The 18,572-nt window shown below is 36.7% G+C and overlaps 1 protein-coding gene across 3 annotated transcripts in view; it reads right to left on the reverse strand.

Moving 5' to 3' along the window:
- Positions 1-18,572, reverse strand: part of rerea (arginine-glutamic acid dipeptide (RE) repeats a) — a 190,101-nt gene that overhangs the window by 171,190 nt on the left and 339 nt on the right. The gene's annotated exons all lie outside the window — the stretch shown is intronic.

Genomic DNA, 18,572 nt, shown 5'->3' on the forward strand with positions numbered 1-18,572 from the left:
CTGTTTAAAAAAAGCGCATGGGAACACGCACGTCGTTCTTCAAATTGGAGGATGAATGGAGGAGGAGGGCTGCTCTCCAAGTAAAGAGGAATACTGTAATAACTGCAATAAGCAAAAGGGAGGTGCGTTAACATGATAAGAGGGCCCTTAAGAGTTTGTTTTGAAAAATAAAGCTAAAAACGCACACAGTCAGCGTAATGTGTGAACGTAACACCTCTGAGCAAAGTGTGCATCTGTCTGAACAGAAAATTACTCACTTAACAGTTCGATTTGGCAGAAGCTCAAATTACACGCCCTAGAAATCAAAGCAGACATAATATGTGGTTTAATAGCTTTACTTCACCTTGATGCATTTGCACGGAGAAGAAACATTCGTGTAAAACCAAAAATGCAGAAAAATACAATGATGAAATCATAAGCCAATCAAGGTGTTCATGCAATAATAATCCACAGCTTAACAAAAGGAAAACTGATATGAAGAGTGTGTTGGCCTGTCGATCCACAGATATTTTACATTTCTTCAAGTCCCAAGTGATCACACAGGAAATTAATTTGAGATCTTTTCCTACACAAAAATCCAGCACCAATTCCCTATCATCATCATCCACAGACAACGCAATAGTTTCATCATATGCCGACGTACAAACTTAAAACAGAGTATGGATGATTTTGCATAGGGGTAATTTTTTTAAAGAAATGTATAGGTAAATGTATTATTTATTTACCACGGACACATTCAATTAATCAAAAGTGACCGTAAAGACTGTTACAAAAAATGTCAAAACATTTTTTTTTAACTGTCTATACAACAAGTAAACCAGAAATAAGTACCACGGTTTCCATAAAATATTATGCAATAACTGTTTTAAACATTGATAATAAGAAATGTTTCTTGAGTATCATATTAGAATTATTTCTGAGGGACCACGTGACAATGAAAACTGGAGAATATGAAAAATTAGATTCACCATTAGGAATGCATAAAATTTAAAAAAAAATGATAGTTGGAAAAAAAAATCTAACAGTATGGATATAGCCTACTCTAAATGGCAAAAATGTCACTACAAGCTCCTGCACACCCTAAAGATTTATGGGTACTGGCTGAACTAACCCCCTTACTCGTTTCCACTTATTACTGAGGCTAATACTTCCATTTAAATAAAATCAATATTTCTGTTGACTTAGACTTTAAAGCACTTCTCGTCTAATTTCTCCTGTGAATGTTTTTCACAAGGCAGTGCCCTGTGACACATTTGTGCCGTGTGAAACCCCAGGAGTATAAAATGGTGGGTGTCGAATTAGCCCCTCACCGCTCTCAAAACAACCACTGTCGCCATTTACACTCTTCCATTATATGAAGAAATATTAGAGCGACTATCTCAAGCACTAAATTTTGAGTAGACACCATCAATTTTACGGCTTTTCAGTATAATAAAAACAGATAGAACTGCTAGCTCACTCAGAAAACACAGAACGGCGACGTTATGAAATCATAACAGGCGCTCAAAACGGCGGATGACTTTAAAATCATTCCATCTGCGACGTGTATTTATTTGCCATTTCAAGAGAGCCTCATCTGCCCAGTCCAATCAAAGCCCCTCAATGCAAATGATGCAAAGAGAAAAGAAAAGAACATACGGGCTGGCACGGAACGAGCGCACGAGAGCTCCAGGGTAACACTTCAATGATAAAAGAGAGAAAATCTTGTTTTGATAAGTGAATTACTGGCCTTCACTACATTTTCCTGCATTCCCGAACCAGTGGGTTCATTAAATGCATTGATATTTCTGTCAACCTCATCCGAGCTGCCGTGCTCAGGATGGAGAAATGCAGTCACCTTTGCAAGGGCTGAATCTCTCAACAGCTCGAGGCAACAGATTTATTACAAATTGATCCATTAGATAGCGCTGCCGTGGTTTATTGTTTACGCCGTTCCTCTCTCCCCTGCTTGTCTCCGCCACAATAGCAGCATGTAATAAGAAGGAAAACTACAGGTGCGAACTCATCGTCATGCACCACTCTACAGCGAACCAGGGCGAAGAAGAGTATCTGGGAGAAGGCGCTGTCTAACAGACACCAATATGCTCCAAGCGGTCGTGCCGCGAAGAGGAAGTGGTCGTGGCGCAAGGGCAAATGAAGGGCAGAGGAAAGGAGGAGAGTCTTAGCGCCGCTCTCTGATGAGTCAGGACTGATTAGAGCGCACAAAGACAGCAGACCACCCCCCTCCCTTCTCAAGCACATAATTCACACCTACAGATCCTCACATATTCCCCATTAAAACATCAAACCCAACTCTGCGCTGTGCGGGTGCTGCAGTAAAAACCCAGCACCAGTGTGCCCGTATAAATGACTATACGACCTGCTTTATGACCGAGTCATGAACAATGCCAGGCTTCTATGTCAGCGTCTAATGGTGGCCTCTCTCCTGATTCGAAGATTAATCAAAGACCAGAAAGACTGAGTCAAGCATGAAAGAAAGAAAGAAAGAAGGAAAGAAGATTAGACAGACAGACAGACAGACAGACAGACAGACAGACAGATAGACAGATAGACAGATAGACAGATAGACAGATAGACAGATAGACAGATAGACAGATAGACAGATAGATAGATAGATAGATAGATAGATAGATAGATAGATAGATTCTGGCCTATAATGTTACAGTGATGACTGATGTGACCTGGACATGAAGCTGCACATATATCGTTTTCTTCCATTACTGCCTATGGGACCAGTCGATTGTGTATACAGCCTGACTCAATAGTGTTAGGAGGTCGGCCACGAGCATAACTGATGAATATTGATTATCTTTACCTTGAGGTGTTTGGCTGGAAATATAAACAAATGGTGTTCAACGCTGACTCTCTCTAATATGTGCTGCCCAAGGTACGGAAAAAAATCCTACAAGACAGTATTTTTAGCTCTTAATAATAATGTCTTTTGGCTTGGGGTCAGTGGGAGAGCTTAAATGTAAATTCTGCTGAAACCAGTATACTGTTCAAAAGTTAGGGCTTGGAAAATGTTTTAATGTTTTTGAAAGAAGTTTCTTATACTCACTATGACTGCATTTCTTTGATCAAAATTAATTGTAAAAACTAAAAAATATTGTGAAATGTTATTCTATTTTAAAATATCTGTTTTCAGATGTATAATTATTATTATTATTATTATTATTATTATTATTATTATTATATTTACTAATTAATATTATTTGTGAAAATGGTAAGCTATAAATTATAGCCATTTCAGTTGCTGTTGTATTTAAGAAAAATACAACACACGAAATTATGTATGGAAATAAATGAAGGGTGGGGTTTTTTTGCCATACAATCAAACTTATGTAACAATGCATTTGTTTTTCATTTGGTGATACTTTTTTAGTATTATTTGATAAATATATAAAAAGTAAAAAAGAACAGCACATATTTAAAAGCCAGATCAGCTTGCGCCAACAAACCCTCATTGTGTTAAAAACTGATTTATTTATCAGGATTTATTAAAGACAAGCAGTGATAAATTAGCGTTGAAAAGGCGCGGACAGTTATTTTTGCGGCTGACCTTATTGCATATATATTTGTAGGAGTTTCCCTTTTCAGAAAAAAAATGTATAGGAAGAGACAGGAGAGTATTTAAATGAATCATACAGGGCAATTTACTAAGGTTTGCGCTCGTCAATTTACTGGTGTTTGAGCTCATTTGTGCTGCTCTTGGTAGATTGTGTTGGTTATTATGGAAATTATCCGGCTGCGTCTGTGTTCTTTAATTTGCATGTTGTCAGTAGATCACACTCAGAACTTTCCACTCCCATCGGTGCTTTTATGGGATTGTGTTCTCACGCTAAATTGCCCTGTTTAGTAAATCTGGCCCTAAAAGTCATAGTCACATTAGATCAATTAAATGCATCCTTGAATAAAAGTTTGTTTCTTTCCAAAAATTACTCTTAAGCACCCCAATATTTTTTTAACATTAGTGTGTCAACATTATTCTTTATTATTATTATTATTATTAATAAATACAGACAAAGCTGTCAAAACTATAGAATAATGGAGGCATCAATTACAATGGGCTGAAAAATATAAACAAGTCACTATATTTATTAATTTACAGCAAAAATTTTGTGTTTATTAATAATGGTCATAGTGTCAGTGTCATCTGGGGCTATATATATTTTTTCACAATTCAGAAATCCGAAACCAATAAACAAAAACTAAATAATTATCCGAATGTATTTACATTGATAAAACTGGAAAAAGGATAAAAAGAATCAATGTATTTAGCTAGGAATATAGGGTTAAAATATTTCATACACAATACGTCTTGCTAAACAAGGTGGTTCAATATTTAAAAGCATTGGTTAACGGGCCAGCACGTTTAAGGGATACTACTGAAAGGTACATGTCAAACACAGTGCAAAAGCCTGGGCTCTCCTCCCCTGGCCCGTGCTAATGCATCTGAGAAAATTGTATGGCTTTGCTAATACATCCTCTCCTCTCTGCCTCTCTCATTCCTCACACTAATGCACTTACAAATGGACAAACCAGACTGAAAACAGACTCAGAGTGTCGAGGAAAACAGTGACCGTCTATGTGCATGTGGGGGTGTGTGTATATGAGTGTACCTTGACTGTACCCTGAAAACAGGCATTATCAAATGATGTATGATGAATGTACAATATTCCATGGGGCTCTACATAAACAGCTCAAGGAAGCTGCATGAGCGAGGCAATAAGGCAGCAGTATGCAGAGACTGTGTTCATGTGCAACGTTCACTCTATGTGGTGTCATTAAAGAAGCCAATCTTTTACCTAATCAGCAGTGGACTCTTCAGTCAGCAAGGACTGACCAATATGGCTCCATTCTATTACACAATGCTTATTTTCCACCCTCTCTACTGACAGCAGTCATGCAGCCAAGTGGTTCACTCTTAAAACAGTTTGTTAATAGCTCCCGCACCCCTTCCTGCTCTGGGTATATGTCATAGAAGCCTATATAGTGCCTTTGGTACTTTAATTTCCCAACATCTGCTTCGGCTTTGCTTTGAAATCATGAATGTCTCTCCCCCCTCACCAATTTCACAGAATGACTCCCATAGTACAGTTCTGTCTGATCTGGGAGGACATCTTGGAGCAATCTGTCGAAGGGTCCCATAATTCTTCAGCATGTTACGTTAAGCTGCTCGCTGGCAGGAAGTTCCATCTGATGGTGTCTGGTCACAGTTACATGGCAAAATACAGCAACACACTCTGCATTACAAAGGCAAATGTCAAAGCTTGACTGCTTTTTGACTCTTGACCTTTTTTATGCCATTATAAACCGCTGACTATAAGCTTTTCATAACTGTGTGAATACCAAAGGAACTGGCCTGTTCTCCATCAATACATTTAATGGACAATGAGCAGACAGCTGGTCGTTATCGCAAAGTAAACCCTGGTTATCAGGACCCCAATATGAAGCAGAGGGATCTTGTATCACCCTGAAGGGGTTTACTTTGCGATAATGACCGGCTGACTTTACATTATCCCAATTATTACATGGATACTTACCAATAAATAAATGTCTTTATAAAAAATATATTTAAATTAGTGCTGGACAATCGATTAAATCACGATTAACCTCAACCTCATCAAATAAAATGAACGCTTGTGTTTACATAATACGTGTGTGTGTGTTTATATGTACATAATAATGCAGAGTACACACACACACATATACACAATATATATATAATGTAAATAAATATATAACATACACACACATTATATAATATATATACACACACACACACACACACACACACACACACACACACACACTCACTCACCTAAAGGATTATTAGGACCACCTGTTCAATTTCTCCTTAATGTAATTATCTAATCAACCAATCACATGGCAGTTGGTTCAATGCATTTAGGGGTGTGGTCCTGGTCAAGACAATCTCCTGAACTCCAAACTGAATGTCAGAATGGGAAAGAAAGGTGATTTAAGCAATTTTGAGCCAGATGGGCCGGTCTGAGTATTTCACAATCTGCTCAGTTAGTGGGATTTTCACGCACAAACATTTCTAGGGTTTACGAAGAATGGTGTGAAAAGGGAAAAATATCCAGTATGCGGCAGTCCTGTGGGTGAAAATGCCTTGTTGGTGCTAGAGGTCAGAGGAGAATGGGCCGAAGAGCAATTTTGACTGAAATAACCACTCGTTACAACCGAGGTATGCAGCAAAGTATTTGTGAAGCCACAACACACACAACCTTGAGGCGGATGGGCTACAACAGCAGAAGACCCCCACCGGGTACCACTCATCTCCACTACAAATAGGAAAAAGAGGCTACAATTTGCACAAGCTCACAAAAAATTGGCCAGTTGAAGACTGTTGTCTGTTGCCTGAAGAAAATGTTGCCTGGTCTGGTGAGTCTCAATTTCTTTAGATATTCAGATGGTAGAGTCGATAGAGAATTTGGCATAAATAGAATGAGAACATGGATCCATCATGCTTTGTTACCACTGTGCAGACTGGTGGTGGTGGTGTAATGGTGTGGGGGATGTTTTCTTGGCACACTTTAGGCCCCTTAGTGCCAATTGGGCATTGTTTAAATGCCACAGCCTACATGATTTTTGTTTCTGCATTGTTTCTGACCATGTCCATCCCTTTATGACCACCATGTACCCATCCTCTGATGGCTATTTCCAGCAGGATAATAGCCTAGAAATCTAGATGCACCCTAGCGGCAGCAAATTTAATCTGCCCGTAAGTGTCGTCTAGGAACTCTCAATACCCTTCTGAGCTGTATTCCTCAAAATCTGGACGGGCCAATCACGTCGTGTATAGAGTCGGCGGGCGGGGCCATAATGACGACGGCCGAGTTGCGTTTGCGTGCTTCTAGTAAACACAGAAACTGGCGAACGGCGGCGGTCTTTCGAATCAGCTTTGACCGCGACTCTGGAAGACTTGAAGTTAAGCTTTTCTCTGAGAAAAGAACAAAGAACGACACTGAAGTCATTCTTAAAAAGGGGAGATGTGTTCGGAGTTTAGCCGACCGGATACGGTGAATGTTTAATCTGTCAACAAGCTCTGTTTCACCTTCGTTGCTCTGGTTGGTTGTAGCGCTATCCTATCGCGTGCAGAGGGAGTTTGAAAGACAACCGTTTATCCCGCCCCTCGGATTGAGCCGTGTATATGGTGAGTTTCCAGACCAAACACCTTGATGTGGGTCTGGCTTGTCAGGCTAGCAGGATAATGCACCATGTCACAAAGCTCAAATCATTTCATTCTTGAACATGACAATGAGTTCACTGTACTAAAATGGCCCCCACAGTCACCAGATCTCAACCCAACAGAGCATCTTTGGGATGTGGTGGAACAGGAGCTTTGTGCCCTGGATGTGCATCCCACAAATCTCCATCTACTGCAAGATGCTATCCTATCAATATGGGCCAAAATATTGTTGAATCAATGCCACGGAGTATTAAGGCAGTTCTGGAGGTGAAAGATGGTCAAACACAGTATTAGTATGGTGTTCCTAAAAATCCTTTAGGTGAGTGTATATTATATGATATATAATATATATACAAAAAAGTATATATAGTAAATCAAGTAAATGTGTTAAGTGTGTGTGTGGTATTATATATATATATATATATATATATATATATATATATATATATATATATATATATATATATATATATATATATATATATATATATATATATATTAGACATGTGCCGATTTTCGATAATGCGATTTATCACGATAATGAATATGCACGATATTGTTATCGTGGGCACTTTAAAATATCGTAAATAATAATTTATTAACAATTTATAATTTTTTTATAATGCACTCAAGAATACTTTGCCCATCAACCGTATAAATGCTCAACACCGCTGTATTCTGCGTCAAAGGGACACGTGCTCAGATATAAACAAGCCGAACGTGCGTTTGCACATGACTGAACCGGTGAAGGAGACGCGCTGCTGAAGTGCCGCTCAGTGACAGCAGAGGGCGCTGATGAACTGCAGAATGCAGCCGGTTACCCCGGAAACCCGCAAACAAACATAAACGCTTGTAGTTTTTAAAACAGCCATTCGTTTTTGTAATCTCAATGTTGTTCATCACAGCACCAAATACTTAATACTTAAAGACTTAATAGGCTATTTATTTTCAAATTTAAACATTTTTATGTTTTAATCTGGACTACAGCATACCATAATAATTAGAACTGTTCTAATTATTTGTTATTGTTCAGTATAACTTTGAGATACGACTTCATTAGTTAACATGTTAATTCATTATTACCAAACTGACATTTAAAAATACTTATAAAGAATTAATCATTCTATGTTAATTTCTTAGTTACTTTTTAATAACATTAAAATCAAAATAACTTTTAATAGACCGAAGATAAAACTAACAATGATCAGTATTTCTTAACTAACATTAACAAAAACATTATACTTTCTGTACCAAATGTAGCTATTGCTCAATCTTAGTTAATGCATTAAATAATCAGACCTTATTGTAATTTGTAAGCCTACCTGTCGTTCTTTATAGCCTAATTCTTTTGCACTTTAATCTGTTTGAAAATTTTACTTTTACAACTCTGAAAAATATCAAGAGACCACTTAACATTGATTTCTCAATGAGGGGTCTCTTAATTTTTTTCCAGAGCTGTATATATTTTTGGTGCATTATTGTATTTAAACATTCAGTTATTTTTGTTCTTACAAAAATAGTTCTTAAAGCTGTTATGCTATGGCAACACTTTTTTTTTGCAACTTATTTAAATATCGTGATAAAACGTCATCAATTAATCGCAGCATGAAAAATTGATATCGGCACATGCCTAATATATATATATATATATATATATATATATATATATATATATATATATATATATATATATATATATATATATATATATATATATATATATATATATATATATATATATATATATATATATAATGCTGATTGAACACTGATGTTTGAAACTTTTGTGAACACTGAAACTTTTATTTTGGATAAAATTAATCGATTGCCCAGCTCTAATTCAAATATATAAAATATGCATCTTTAATAATATATTAAAACAACCCTAAATAACAAAGTAAATGCTGTATTATTACTTTAACCATAATCCTAACAGTAATAATAATAATATCGTTTATAGTTTAAATAATATTGTGAAATACATTTTAAATTAAATCAAATTAAATTAAATTTAGCATTAAATCAAATTAACTGAATATTAAATTAAATATTGCTGCAGTGTTTATTTTTTCTATGTATTAATATAATTTTGTTTCTTGATTAGAGGTAATACACAAGTGGCATAATTAAATATTTATTTTATTGGAATAATTTTTTGGTTGCTTTCTCCTCTACATATAATTTGTCTTTCATCCAGCTGTCTTTGCATTTCCTAGCAGTTCATGGTTTAATTTTTTGGCTTTAACTGAGATCTCCTAAGTAAGGGTTCCATAGAGCCTTTAACATAAAGATATATAACATCTGACTGTGCAATGATGAAATACCGATTATATTTGCAGAAATGATTAGGCTACAAAAATGATCTGCATCAACACAGTTTGCAGCACAACCGCAGCATGTCTTACTGCTTGTTTTTCTCTCCTCTTAGACTCAACAAGAAAAAATGATGTACAATACATTTGCATGACTCTCTCGAAAAACTGTCAAGAAACAAGGAAATCAGCCCTGCTCAAGACACAGAGCCTCTCGGTGTCAGAGAGGAAGAAAGGAGGCCTGTCTCATTTCTGCCAGGCTGCCCTGAGTGTCAGCCTAATATCTTAAAACAACAGATGCAGAAAGCACTGCTGCAGCCAATTACCCGCTTTTGGCATTTGTGCTACACACACACACACACACACACGAAAACATCTTTTAAGAAGAATGAAAGAGCTGGATTGTTATGCATGCTGTCAGTGTGTGTTGTCAGACTGTTAAATTTAATGAGTACACAGAATTTGAATGGCCCATCAAGAGCTCTTCGGAAGAAGCATGACAGCATTGTCCAGAGTATCAGATCTTTCAAGGAGGAATCATGGATTTCCAACAAACAAGGGTGATTTGCAGACACGCTGTCTTTGCAAATCAAAGCAGACCTTACAGTTGAACAACAGCAGCATAAAGAATGACCTACTTGGCTATACAGATGGCAGCCAGCAGTTACAGACTATAAAGAAGAGGTGTGATTTAAGACTAGCAAGGTAAGAAGTATATTAACCTGAGGACACCTCTTTAGACTAATGATAAGATAATCTAGAAACTAACTTTCATCTCACTGCTTTAAAGGAATGTCCTGGGTTCAGTTAAGGTCAGTAAAGCATTTGTGACAATGTTGATTACCACAATAAATCATTTCAACTTATTCCTCATTTTCGTCAAAAAAAAAAATGCAATGGGATACATTTTGTATGTAAATTGTGAAGATTATACATTTATGAAAACACTTTATTAAAGAGTTTACAAAACACAAAAAAAGGATAGAAAGTGTTTGCTTTACACAAAGTTAAAACGGTTTATGTCTTGTGCAGCTAATTTTACAGTATTTTATAATTTCACAGTCACAGACCCATTAATTTCCATTGAAGTAGTACCTTCATTGCCTGTAGTATTTTTGCAGTAACCAACATTATAACACAAAAACTCTCAGAAGACTGCAATGCAAGACCACAAACAGATTCCATTCACGAACAACCAGAGTCCCGACTGTGAACATGGGAAATCTCGTAAAAACTCTCATGGTCAAAAGTGACTTCAGAGCAGTGGTTCTCAACACAATCGCTTCATGAACATAGGATGTGCAAACTATACATCTCTCAGTTAGACAGTGTTGCTAATAAAGTTTTGATGGATGACGATTGTAGTGGAGGTAAAGATGATTACAGCGACATACAGGAGTCGTACATTAGGCAAGAGTCTGTTGTTATTAATGCGCAAAACGTTAGCTAAATGAATGTACTGTGAATGTTTTATAACAGATCCTCACCAAAGCAGCGTGCTTTGGAGAAGTTTCTAAGGACCAGTGGTGTTTATGTACAGATGGGCATGAGATGCTCCAAACACAGACACAATTGCTTGTTCTGACAGAGAAATTTGGAGATAACATGGAGTTGAAAAGTAATAGTACTAATACTAGGGGTGTGACTGGTCACTTAGCTTGTGAGATGAGGTGAGACACAAGATTGGGTTCACAAGAACGAGATGAGATTTTCGAACAGAATTTTTAAGAAATCCTCAATGATAAAATTCCTGACTGGAAAATAGCCTGCAGGTGCATTTTGAAATGTTTTGACTAATTATCATACACTGAAAAAAATGACTTTGTGGTATTGTAAAATCTATTACATTAATTCATGTAATTTATACATTGTAAAATCAAGATTAAGTTGGAACTATATATCTCATGTAAAATTTACACAATTTATTAATGTAATAAATTAACTGAGAAGAAAGAGTACATTTTACCATATATTTACAAATAGTATTTAATGTTTTATAGTCACAGCACATTCACCTAAAAATACTAAGTAAATTTTAATCTGAAAAGCAAAGTGAATCTGCCCGCCCCGTTTTTGTTGTTGCTCAAAAAGATTCCGGTTCAGTGGCAGAGACGGTCGGTTTGGGATGTTGCTTTTACATGGCTGACTTATTCTGGGTAAGTTCTGACCTTTCTATTTTAGATTTGTGATAACGATGTACTTCGTTTTGATGGTTTGATTATTGCATAGACGTTACGGTTTAAAATTGACTAAAAGTGAGTTTTAATCACAATAACGGTAGCTAAAGCTAAAGCATTATCCACTTCTATAAAGTTGAGACTGGTGTTTAGTCAAAGATAGAGGGGATTAAATGTAGTTAGCCACGTTCTTGTAGAAAAAGTCACCCTGTCTGGTTAACTTCAAAATAATTTAATGTTAGCTGGCCGTGATTAAGTGCTGGCTGCCTGTGTGTCCTCTAGCTAATGTTAGCATTTTTTTTAAAGTGTCTAAGTTAGTTGTTTTTATATCCACTGAAAATTTCATAGCAATTATTATATCAAAGCATAAGTTAGTCTGCACTCTGCACTAAAGAAGGAAAGTTTGGATGGCAGGTGAACTCTGATACCAAATAAGCATTGATGTATAACGTTAGCAACAAGTGCATGAATGTCAGCAATTCTATTTTAGTGAGCTAACGACATGAAGGTCCGGTCACCTTTTTAATGAAAATAAAATGTAATGTTATAAATGTAATTCTATTTCTTAAATGGAATTGTGTTCTTTCTTTCTTACAAACTGTATGCAGGAGGACAGTCGCAGTGTTGCCGCTGATTGAGAGGATCCAGTCGATGAATGAGCATTAAGGAAAAGTGACCATTCTGTTTCAGCTGGACTATGCATGTGCTCGTCATTAAAGGGTTAAGTTAGTTCAGTTCAGTCTAAAATGAAATGTCTGTCATTAACTCCTCTCCCTAATGTCGCTCCACACCCGTAAGACCTCCGTTCATCTTCACACACAGTTTAAGATATTTAATATTTAGTCCGAGAGCGTATGCAAGTGTATGCACACTATACTGTCCATGTCCAGAAAGGGAATAAAAACATCATCACAGTAGTCCATATGAGACATCAGTGGGTTAATTAGAGTCTCTTGAAGCATCCAAAATACATTTGGGTCCAAAAATGACAAAAACTACGACTTTATTCAGCATTGGCTTCTCTTCACCGTTTGAATCTTTATTTGAGGATTGAACACAAACACGGAAGAGAAGACAATGCTGAATAAAGTCGTAGTTTTTGTTATTTTTGGACTCAAATGTGATACATTTCATATTTGGCTGAACTAACCCTTTAATGTTAGTTATGCCACTGTTGGCTGCTGATGTTTAGTTGAACCATACATGGTTAATTCTACAGTTATTGTAAATTATAATGAATGTACCTTAACTACTTAATCAGTTGATGTGAACATTACTGATTTAATGGTTAATTGTAAATTTTGACATAATAAACTGTTCAACTTTATTGTATTTATGTGTGATTTGTGATAAATGTATTTGATGCAGAGAAAATTATTACATTTATTTGGTTTAAAATAGCAACATTTACATAATAATAGTGAGTAATATAAATTAATTCAACTAAGTAATTCAAAATGTCAAATGGACAAACATTATAAAATCTACTTAATTACTTCATAAGAGTAAATAATACAGATTTATAAAATTTACTTGATTACCTTTAATAAATACAACATGCTAAGTTAAATATAATTAAGTAACATTTACTTAATGTCTTTGCAAATGTTACATTTATAGTTAAGTACATTTTACTTGATATTGGCAAGTAAGTTGTACTTGATATCGCAGCAGTAAATTTTACTTAGAAAAACTGAGTGCAAATTGTTACAAAGATTTTATCAAGTAAATCTTACAAGTTGTTTTTATCAGTGTAAATATCACTTCAGCTCTAACTTTCTATGAATTATCACATGTATTGAAAGACAACATATACAAGCACTGTAAAACGTTTCGAATAGTTTTATGGCTTTGCTTAATTTAAAGAATCATTTACTGGAAGCAAAAGCTACCTTATTGTTTGCCTCCATTTCTCCTAGCACCAAATGTCACTGCACTATAATTCATATCCAAGTCTGTGTCGAGCCACACGTCGGGTCAGTCAACTATCTGACACGCATCAGAGCTCGAATCAAAAGGAACAGTGTGTCAGTGTGATGGAGCATTATGTAAATGTTGCCTCTCCCTGCCTAAATATTGACAAATCAACTCAGAGAAGCAAGGCAGCGAGAGCACACCAGCATCCACATGGGATCTCCCCTCCAGTCGCCTGACTGACACTTCATAGGAAATGTCTTCCATTTACAACCCATTATTTACTGCTCTCCCCATGATTGCTTCACACTGGCCCTGGCAGCAGCTTCCCCAAATTGCCCTCTTGGGTGGATTCTGAGCACACTCTTGCTCAAAAGATGGATTCACGCCATGCCAAAAACGCTAACCAGATTACTTCTGTTGTCACAAATCCCCGATTGCTGGCTCTATCCTAAAAGAGTACGAGAATCTAAGATTGTGCAAGACAGCTTGACTGATGTGGTGAATGCAGTAAGGTGTCTCACTTCACCGGTGATGTTCAACTTTAAGCTACTAATAAATGAGAATCCTTTCTCCTTTACACCAAGAACAATAATCTGTAAATATAACTATAACAATAACTATATGAGTCCACACAAATAGATGAAGTTCTGCTCATTATGAGCATGTGTTGCAGTTGGAGTCACGATCATGACGCTTTAAATGCTCAAACTCTTTGATGACAAGTGGAGTCTGATTGGTTAAGGAAAAGATATCTTTTCTCTATGTTATTGTTACAGCTGCGGACTGCACTATTCTCATAGAACTAGAATGATTAAAACTTAATAGGGAATAAGAAACTTTGCTTTGCATAGAGTTCCTACAAACATCTGTCAGCGGAGAGCACCCAGCCTTATACTGTTATCAGACTGAGAAGCCAACTTTCACCCGAGGATGTGGATATTCTTTTTTTTCCCCCTCAACATGAACATGTGAAACAACATAAACATGATATGCTGACTCGAGTGTATGTACTGCACTGTAACTGGTCACAGTCTGCTTTATTAGCGTTTTTTTCCCCTTTTCACTCTGCTTCAGCTTTAATCCTTCTATATTTAATGCTGTATATTTTTTCGGTTTACACACATTGTTTTTTAACTAAAATAAAATCTCAAAATATAAATGCAAGCTTGTTGTGTGTATATTTGCGAATTATAAGATAGATGTTTTTTTTTTTAAATCATTCTCTTTAAACTTCATTTAAATAAACGATTATTCAAATATTCGTTTTTTATGAGCCCAAATATTCAAATACCAAAAATAAAAAATGCCAATCCCATATAAAAAAGTTAAAATAAAAACTGCCTTACGTTTGGTATTAACGGGCCTTTACAATTGTGATTGTCAATCCATTCATCCCAGACAACCCTCTCTGCTGATAAAATCTGAGAGCTGCTCAACATCATCATAAATCTCCTTCCCTATTATGTTGAAATATGAAAATGACAGGCGTCGTGTTCAAGGAAACAAAATTGCAAAGTTGGGAAGTAGCTGATTTGAGTGCTGCTTTTGCAATGAGAAGGATGTGCTGGGCTTTAACCTGTTTTCAATAGCTGAGCCAAGCCTATACGTACACAAAATACAATAGGCCGTCGCCTTTAGGGGTGAAAAATGAGCACAGCTGTGAGTCAGTGTGACACTGATTTTGTTCAACAGTTTACATAGCTGCTCTGTGATACCCTTGAGAGTACTCTCATGCCCTTTGGCCGGCAGAGAATGATTACTAATAGCTTTCTCCTACACTGTTAAGACTCCCACACACTCTTTTTGTAGCATGACGCTGAAATAACAAGATCATCAGAGAATAGCAAATTGAGAGTTATTCTATCTGCTTGCAAGTTTTAGACAACACAACTATGTGCACGAATAAAGCAACAAACCAGTACCTGTGGTGATGTCAGTGTTATACATTCTTCATTAAAAGGCATCATTGTGGGGTTTGTTAAATGGCTGACATCAGCTTTGATGCCAGCGTAAGACCAAATGCTCATGTGATAATCCCAGCTTGTTTGATTCTCTTTTACTTTCTCTCAGCCTGCTAGATAAGCACATAACCCGAGGCAGATGGTGCTGAAAATCACTGTTAAGGAGCAACCATAAAGCTAAGCCATTGTGCTTTTAGATAAGTCTATTTGTGAGAAGAATGTAATTTGATGACAGAATTCTGAAAAAAGAAAAAAATTGCCAACTATGGCTCAATTGCATCTCTAGAGCAAGATCACAAAGTATCACTACAAACAATAGTTCAGATAACAAGCACGGATCAACAATAAGGATTTTTCCTGCTGGTCCAGTCGCTCAGATTTTCACTGGCCCACAGAAATAAAAATCTGCTTCATTAATTGAATATAATGTATATTATTACAACAATATATTATTTTATAATATTTAAAGGGTTCTGTCAAACCCATAAGACCTTCGTTCATCTTCAGAACAAAAATTATATATTTTTGATGAAATCCGAGAGCTTTTTGAACCCTCACAGACTGCTTCATAACCACTTTCAAGGCCCAGAAAGGTTGTAAAGACATCGTTAAAATAGTCCATGTCACTCCAGTGGTTCAACCTTAATGTTATTATATGAGACTTCTGTGTCAGTCTCCGACGCCATTCACGTTAGTGCAGCGCTTCCGTGTTTTACCTCAGAATGCCGGATCACTATTGGCCGACACTGCTCACATGAGCACCACGACGCATGCGTGTGCTACTGACGCAGGGACTGGCCAATAATGAGCCTGTATTTACAAGGACTATTTTAACAATGTCCACTTTTCTGGGTTCGGAACGACATGAGGGGGAGTAATTCAGAATTACAGAATGTTATAAAGACAGAATGTTCTTTTTTGTGTGAACTAACCCTTTAAGGAACTTTAAACTCATATTCCTCTAGAATGTAAGTCCATTCATTCATAAAAAATATTTTGTAGGAAAACAACAATATACAATGAAACATTTGCAAAACATTCTTCTGGTGTCTTTAAGATTATCACAACAATAAAATATTTACAATTTTGACAAACCTTACAGTTAGCCAGTTAGAAAACGGTGTAACCAGCTAGAATCTCAGAAATCAGCAGAACATGCAACAATGCCGAACACACAGAACACCAAACATTTGAGTTTGCAAAGCATAAAATTAGATGTACAAGCTCAGTGGATGTAAATTCATTTAAAACAACACTGGCCCAAAAGGGCAAGTGACAGTTCTGTAAACTGGCCCAAAACCCTCTCACACTGGCCTCGGTCCAGCTATCCTTATTGAGCCCTGACAAGCAGGAAAATAACATGTATACTAAGTGAAGGAGCATAAAATAACAGTTTTGAACATTAAATCATTTTAGCAAAGTAGAACAGATTGGTTGAGTACAGTATGGTTGATTATCTAACGCACTGGAGAAAAATGAACACAAAAAATACACTTCTGCCTCCTCCAATCACAAGCTGTTGAGAGTGCCATTTGGTCTTAGTGCAACACAGTGGCAGGTGGCCGTACAATTCAGCCTGTGTTTACTGCATGCTGAATGGACAAGAAAACAATGTGCCGATTATGATCATATTCAGTTTATTTCCAATTAAGTGTGACTAGCCAGATCTAGTTCGACATCCTAATGTCAAATCTTTCGAACTATGGCTATGCTACACTTCACCTAAATCTAATTAGATGGTGGAAACTGTCATAATGATAACCAGTTGCATCTATTAAAAAACATTTGTCATTTTTCAACGGCAAGCAAACATGAGGGTGTATTGGCGCAGCTCACAACCTGGGCCTCACATTTGATTAATTTGCTGGTTAGTTTATTGATTCCCCATGTGTAAGCTGAATGATTTAATGTTTAACCACCATCCAGAATAATCACAACTTTCAAAGTGGCATCATACACTTGCATAAACGTCATTCTTGATCCTTAAGGCCAAAACTACTGAAGTGCTTGTTTGTATACATTTAATGTCATGCATACAGGGTATATAGTGTAAACTGTGTTTATAAGGTCAACTTCTCTCATTTGATTGGTACAGTTTTAACCGTCTCCCTGCTAAATAAGTGTTTATCCGTGTATCCCATCAAATCATCTCTCATCACAAAATATAAATGTAAACAGGTGATTTACACTGATTGAATCTTTACGGTCAATCTTTTTCATTTGTGTTTTTATCTATTCATCTCTTTTCAAACAAGCAAAGAACACATTATCATTGTGAAAGCTATTTAGATTACCCAGTTCTAGCAATAAAAGCTACAGATACAAATGCCCAGCTGAACCTTGATGACAACCACCATAAAAACAGTGGATTGATCTTTCACATCTTTGACAAGCCAGACACAAGAGCAAACATGGTGTAAATACCGTCACCTGATCTCTCAGGACACATTTGACAATGAAACTATGTGGTCTGACCGTCTGGTAACCAAGTTTGAGTTAGAAATCACAAGACAGGCGAGGCTGATTCGTCTGGATAACCTCGCAGTCTTGCAATGACACTATCTCAGCAGATCAAAATAAGTGCAATTAAAAAAAAATGCAGTGAACGAGATGCATGCGTGCCTGTGCGCGCGCACAAGTTGCCAACAAAGCGCTCGTGACTGGGGTGCAAGACATAATAAAACACGAGCCAAACTATCAAGTTCAATCCTGTCAAAACTCTCCAAAAACCTTTCTGACCGGGTCCACTGTCCTTTCGATGACTTGATGTCATGGCGTTATGATTAACGTTATATCAGCACATAAACAAAAAGAGAGCTGTATCTTTGTCCAACACTATAATCGCTGGGACACACACACACACAATCTCTCTCTCTTTCTCTCTCTGATGATGAGGATGATGGTGGTGATGATTATGCTAGCCTGCTAGCTAGTATCTCCTGTATTAATAAAGCATAACATCCCCTCAACGGCAGCTTTCAGCGGTTGTGAT

Source organism: Pseudorasbora parva, chromosome 6 (assembly GCF_024679245.1).
Source record: "Pseudorasbora parva isolate DD20220531a chromosome 6, ASM2467924v1, whole genome shotgun sequence".
NCBI lineage: Eukaryota > Metazoa > Chordata > Actinopteri > Cypriniformes > Gobionidae > Pseudorasbora > Pseudorasbora parva.